A 7,628-nucleotide genomic window follows, 5' to 3' on the forward strand; every position below is an offset into this window, starting at 1 on the left:
CAAAAGTTCATCAGATTTCTGCTTGATTTTCAGCTAGTTTTTCAATCTTTTCGGAAACCGATTTGAACCCGATTTTTATCAAACCAAAGAGAAACTTTTCAGCCATTAAATACACATCAAATAAGCATAAAAAATCATGATTTTTATGGCTGGAATGTCACGTTTTTCAGCAGAACCAACAGCCACTTCAAAACCATCATAAACATGATTTTCAAGCATTAAACAACAAGTTTCCATGATCAAACCCTCACACATACACCCAAAATCAAATCTCAAGCAACAAGATCTGGTTTAACACTTCAAGAACACATCCAATCATTGATTAATTTACCAAACCTTACCTCCTTTGCTGCTGTCCAAGATTGCACCAAAAACAAGCTTCCAGAAGCACTTTTACGCCTATTTTAACATCAAAAACAACTTTAGAATCTTATGAACCATGAAGGCTGAAGCTTCATGATGATGAAAAGAAGGTTTTCCTCACCTTAAGGTAACTAGAAATCACGTTTTCTTGGAGCTATTGGTGATTGAATAAGAGATCCTAAGAAAGAACATGAAGAAAACATCATTAACTTAAGGAACCACCATGGCCGAATCTTCAAGGAGGAGGAGCAGCCTTCATACCTTGATTTACTCCATGAAAAGTGACATAGAAATGAAGAGGAGGAAGAGGTGAACACTTTGGTAAGATTAGATTTTTTATAGGGGTTTCGGTTTGAGAAAGAACGGAGAAAGTAGCTCAGGTGTTCATGGAAGCTTCATGGTTTTCTTTCATGGTGTTCTAAGCTTTTCCAAGAACAAAAATGATAGCCAAGCTGTCCTAGGGAGGCCGTGGCTTTTGGATGATGATTATCCAAAAGTTACTTGTCAAAATATCTCCGAAAAGGATAATTACTAAAGCTAGATGTATTAGAACTTAAGTAATTACACTACTAATGGATAAACAATAAGTTACTTAGTGTAAATGACACTAGTAACTGGATAATCATAAGAATAAAAGATATATGATGAAGCATTAGCAGTGCTAAGTTCATCTAAGAATGCCGGTATTATCCGTTACCGGTAGATTTCAAGCTCAGTTATTATATTACTAAACATAGATAAACATTAATCACAGTAGAGAAGATAATAATATAATATTCTGAATAAAATAATAATATATGAATATTATATTAATATAATTTTTCTCTCGAAATTCGTGACCGGCTCGTCACATAGAGACTAACCACGGAAATCAGAATTTTGAAATTCGGGCCCGAAGTGGCTCAAAAACGCAACTCTTCGCGACGTGCCTACTTAGATTAGGAGAGGTGTCCTGTGCAATCAAGCTGCTGACTCAGCAGCTTGATGACGCAGCACCTGTGCAGTGGAGGTGCTTATATGCATAGAAATTCCTAAAAATTCTGTAAAAATTTCGTTTGATCCCGAAAAAGCGCCGTTTCTTCGGGGCTAGGCCGTTACACTCCACACCTTAATATATGGGGTGTAGAAACTCCACCGTAGAAAATACATAAGTGAAAGAGGTTTAGGCATGGCCTTGAGGCCAACCTCTAAGTCCAAGGTATGATCACCTATGATAGCATCTCAAAAATCCGAATACAATAGTAAAAAGTGCTATTTATACTAAACTAGTTACTAGGGTTTACAGAAATTGAGTAACTAAGTGTAGATAGTGCAGAAATCCACTTTCGGGACCCACTTGGTGTGTGCTTGGGCTGAGCATTGAACCTTTCACGTGCATAGGCCATTCTTGGAGTTAAATGCCAGCATGGGTGCCAGTTTGGGCCTTTTACGCCTTTTGGTGCCAGTTTTGGTGCTAGTTTTGGCGTTTTACGCCAGAAATCTCTGGTGGGGGTTTAAATGTCAGTTTGGACCATCAAATCTCGAACAAAGTATAGTCTATTATATATTGCTGGAAAGCCCAAGATGTCTACTTTCCAACGCAATTAAGAGCGCGCCAATTGGTCTTCTCTAGCTCCAGAAAATCCACTTCGAGTATAGGAGGGTCAGAATCCAACAACATCTACAGTCCTTTCTCAGCCTCTAAATCAGATTTTTGCTCAGGCCCCTCAATTTTAGACAAAAAATACCGAAAATCACAAAAAAACACACAAACTCATAGTAAAGTCCAGAAATGTGATTTTTGCATAAAAACTAATAAAAATATAATAAAAAGTAACTAAAACATACTAAAAACTATGTAAAAATAATGCCAAAAGGGTATAAATTATTCGCTCATCAAGAAGTCATCAATACTCCTCCAGATCTGAACCCTAGGGTCAGTGTGGATCCAGTCTGATTGAGGGTGAAGCTCGTACAGTCCATTCTCCTTAATGATCCTACTCAAAGTACCACAGACAAGGTCGGATCTTCCGGATCAGAGAATCTTGTATCTTTGGGTTCTAACCTCTACCACAGAGACCTTAATCTCCCTGGAAATTGGCTGAATTGGTATCTAGAGAAGTCCCCAACGAAGTCATCGATTAGCTGTCTGAGAGATGTATAATCAAGCTGGCGGTTTAATGCTTTCCATTGAAGTATTCGCACGAACCCAAGTAGACACGGGTGGTTGTCAGGCACGCGGTCCTAGTATGATGAGCAGAGCTAATTGTCACTGGTCATCCTATTCACCATATTGAAGAATGAATATACATCTTAGAATTAATCAAACATGGATCAAAGAGAAACAGTAATACTTTTATTAATTCATAGGACTCAACAGGGCTCCTCCCCTCAACCTAGAGGTTTAGAAACTCATACTGAAAGGAAAATACAATGTAAAACTCAAATATGGTGTGTAAAAGTCTGGTAAAAGGTCTTTAATAACATAAATCTAATCCCTTAAATACTAAACAAATTACTAGTAAGGGTAAGACAGTCTTTTTAGTGCTAAAATCCACTTCTGGAGCCCACTTGGCGAGTGTTTGGGCTGAGCTTTGATGAGATTCACGTGCTAGAAGGTCTCTAGGGTGTTAAACGCTGGCTAGGCAGTCCTCTCTGGGCGTTTGGACGTTGGGCTCTGCTCCTTGGGCACTGGACGCCTAGAAGGGAGTAGGAAGCTGGTGTTGGTCGCCCATTTTGGGCTTTCTAATCTTAACTGGTGTCTTGAGAAGTCCCCAATGAAGTTGTGGATTAGCCGTCTGAGAGATGTATAATCAAGCTGGCGGTTCAATGCTTTCTACTGAAGTATTTGCACGAATCCAAGTAGACACAGGTGGTTGTCAGGCACGCGGTCCTAGTATGATGAACAGATTTGATTGTCACTGGTCATCCTATTCACCATGTTGAAGAACGAATATACATCTTAGAATTAACTAAACACGGCTCGAAGAGAAATAGTAACACTTTTATTAATTCATAGGACTCAGCAGGGCTCCTCCCCTCAACCTAGGAGGTTTAGAAACTCACACTGAAAGGTAAATACAATGTAAAACTTGAATATGGTGTGTAAAAGTCTGGTAAAAGGTCCTTAATAACATAAATATAATCCCTTAAATACTAAACAAATGACTAGTAAAGGTAAAACAGTTTTTTAGTGCTAAAGTCAACTTTTGGGGCCTACTTGATGAGTGTTTGGGCTGAACTTTGATGGGATCCACGTGCTAGGAGGTCTCTAGGGCATTGAACGCTAGCTAGGGGGTCCTCTCTGGGCGTTTGAACGTTGGGCTTTGCTCCTTGGGCGCTGGACTCCTGGAAGGGGGGTAGGAAGCTGGTGTTGGACGCCAGTTTTGGGCCTTCTAATATGAAGCAAAGTATGGTATTATATTCTTCCGAGTGCAAGGAGGTCAGATCCAGACAGCATCTGCAGTGCTTTATCTATTTCTGAATCAGACTTTTGCTCCATCTCCTCAATTTCATCCAAAAATTATCTGAAATTGCAAAAAAACAGAAAAACTCATAGTAGAATCCAAAAATGTACATTTAACACCAAAACCTATAAAAACTTAATAAAAACTAAACAAAACATACTAAAAACTATATGAAACTGATGCCAAAAAGCGTATAAAATATCCACTCATCAATAACCATAGCTTGCTTCAAACCACAATACTCGTGGGATCGACCTTGACTCGCTCAGGTATAACTTGGATGACCCAATGCACTTGCTGGTTCAGCTATATGAAGTGTGGGAATTCGTGCACCAGTATTGCCAGTTAAATTACTAGTACGCGTCTTTACGCATTTTTTCCTCAGAAAATCATATTTTTCCACTTGAAAAATTCTCTGAATCCAAATATCACCATTAAATTTATAAATTATGAATTCTAGATTTTTCAAACCCTTTGGCCCATATTTTAATAATTATTTATTTTAATTTCCATTTAACCGGGGTTTTACAGTTTTTTCTTTTGAATTTCATTCAATGAGCTAGTATTTCTTCCTTGTTAAGCAAGCATTTCATGGTTTAGTGCATATTACTTTCAGTTGTTTGAATTATTTGATTGCAGGGGATTATGAGAAGTGAGCAAAACAGAAATGTTGTTGGACCATACAAAGAGCTTCTGGACCAAACAGAGAGGTTTTGGATCAAATAAAAATGTTCAACCTTAGGGAGACTGATGAGCGGATAATTAATACGCTTTTTGGCATTATTTTTACATAGTTTTTAGTATGATTTGATTAGTTTTTAGTATATTTTTATTAGTTTTTAATTAAAAATCACATTTCTGGACTTTACTATGAGTTTGTGTGTTTTTCTGTGATTTCAGGTATTTTCTGGCTGAAATTGAGAGACTTGAGCAAAAATCAGATTCAGAGGCTGAAGAAGGACTGCAGATGCTGTTGGATTCTGACCTCCTTGCACTCAAAGTAGATTTTCTGGAGCTACAAAAGTCCAAATGGCACGCTCTTAAATGCTTTGGAAAGTAGACATCCAGGGCTTTCCAGCAATATATAATAGTCCATACTTTGCCCGAGTTTAGATGACGCAAACTAGCGTTCAACACCAGATTTCTGCCCTATTCTGGAGTTAAACGCCAGAAACAGGTTGCAAAGCAGATTTAAACGCCAGAAACAGGTTACAAACTGGCGTTTAACTCCAAGGAAGACCTCTACACGTGAAAGCTTCAATGCATCGCCCAAGCACACACCAAGTGGGCCCGGAAGCAAATTTCTGCATCATTTACTCATTTCTGTAAACCCTAGTTACTAGTTTAGTATAAAAACTACTTTTAGTGATTTATTTCACATCTCGGGAACACATTATGTAACTTTTACGTTCTGAGACCTCCAGGGGAGGCTGGCCACTCGGCCATGTCTATCCTATTTTCACTTATGTATTTTTAACAGTAGAGTTTCTACACACCATAGATTAAGGTGTGGAACTCTGCTGTTCCTCATGAATTAATGCAAAGTACTATTATTTTTCTATTCAACTCAAGCCTATTTCTTCTATAAGATATTCATTCGCACACAAGAACATGATGAATGTGATGATTATGTGACGATCATCATCATTCTCACTTATGAACGCGTGCCTGACAAACACTTCCGTTCTACATGCAAACAAGCTTGAATGCGTATCTCTTAGCCTCATGATCTACGATTAGAGTCTTCGTGGTATAGGATAGAATTATTGGCGGCCATTCTTGAGATCTGAAAAGTCTAAACCTTGTCTGTGGTATTTCGAGTAGGATCTGGGAAGGGATGGCTATGACAAGCTTCAAACTCGCGAGTGCTGGGCGTAGTGACAGACGCAAAAGGATTACTGAGTCTTATTCCAGCATGATCGAGAACCGACAGATGATTAGCCGTGCGGTGACAACATATTTTGGACCATTTTTACTGAGAGGACGGGAAGTAGCCATTGACAACGGTGATGCCCAACATACAGCTTGCCATGGAAAGGAGTATGAGTGATTGGATGAAAGCAGTAGGAAAGCAGAGGTTCAGAAGGAATAAAAGCATATCCATACGGTTATCTGAAATTCTCACCAATGAATTACATAAGTATCTCTATCTTTATTTAACGTTTTATTTATCTTTTAATTATCAAATCTCCATAACCAATTGAATCTGCCTGACTGAGATTTATAAGGTGACCATAGCTTGCTTCAAGCTGACAATCTCCGTGGGATCGACCCTTACTCACGTAAGGTTTATTACTTGGATGACCCAGTGCACTTGCTGGTTAGTTGTGCGATGTTGTGACAAATATCTAAGATTATGAACGTGCGTATAAAGTTTTTGGCGCCATTACCAAGGAATGAACGATCACGATTTCGTGCACCAAGTTTTTGGCGCCGTTGCCGGGGATTGTTTGAGTTTGGACAACTGACGGTTCATCTTGTTGCTCAGATTAGGTAATTTTATTTTAATTTTAAGCTTTTTGTTTTTATTATTTTTATTTTCGAAAAATTTTCAAAAAAAAATTTTAATTATTGTATGTTCTTCAAAATTTTTAAGAATGAATTCTAGAGTTTCATGATGATCTGTTAAAGTCTGGCTGGCAGTAAAGCCATGTCTAATCCTTTGGACCGAGGTTTCAACTATCATTAGAGAAGAACTTCTTTGTCTTTCTCAGCAATTTAGCTTTTGTATGTAATGATCTGCTAAAGCTTGGCTGGCCATTGGCCATGTCTAGTGTTTTGGACCGGAGCTTTCACTGAAAGCTTGGCTGGCTAGTAAGCCATGTCTAATTCCTGGAATTCTCATTAAAAATTTTGAAATCCTTATTTTTCTTTTCCAATTAATTTTCGAAAAAATCCAAAAAAATTTTAATAAAACCATAAAAACCAAAAATTTGATGTTTCTTGTTTGAGTCTTGTGTCAATTTTAAGTTTGGTGTCAATTGCATATTTTTAATTTTTCTTAAAATTTTCGAAAACTCATGCATGATATTCTTCATGATCTTCAAGTTGTTCTTGATGAATTTCTTTGTTTGATCTTTAAATTTTTCTTGTTTGGTGTCTTTTCTTGTTTTTCATATGCATTTTCAATTTGTTAGTATCTAAAGTTTGAAAATTTCTAGGTTTGGTGTCTTGCATGTGTGTCTTTTCTTAAAATTTTCAAAAATAAGTTCTTGGTGTTCATCTTGACATTCAAAGTGTTCTTGGTGTTCATCTTGACATTCAAAGTGTTCTTGCATGCATCATGTGTTTTGATTCATAATTTTCATATTTTGAGTCTTTTGGTTGTTTTTCTCTTTCTTCATTAAAAATTAAAAAATCAAAAAAACTATCTTTCCCTTATTCTCTCATAAATTTTTGAAAATTTGGTTTGATTTAGTCAAAAAGTTTTTAAATTTAATTGTTTCTTATGAGTCAAAATCAAATTTTCAATTTAAAAATTCTATCTTTTTCAAATCTTTTTCAAAAATCAAATCTTTTTCATTTTTTTTCATAATTTTGAAATTTTCAAAATTTATTTTCAAAATCTTTTTCTTATTTCTATTTCATATTTTCAAAATTAATGCTAACAATTAATGTGATTGATTCAAAAAAATTTTTTTAGTTTGTTACTTGCCTAGTAAGAAAGGTTCTATCTTTAAATTTTAAAATCATATCTTTTTGTTTCTTGTTAGTCAAGTAATCAACTTCAATTTTAAAAATTAAATCTTTTTAAATTCAAATCTTTTTCAAAATTATTTTCAATGATATCTTTTTCAATGTCAATCACATCTGTTTCAA

The sequence above is a fragment of the Arachis ipaensis genome, chromosome B06, assembly GCF_000816755.2.
Source record: "Arachis ipaensis cultivar K30076 chromosome B06, Araip1.1, whole genome shotgun sequence".
Classification (NCBI taxonomy): domain Eukaryota; kingdom Viridiplantae; phylum Streptophyta; class Magnoliopsida; order Fabales; family Fabaceae; genus Arachis; species Arachis ipaensis.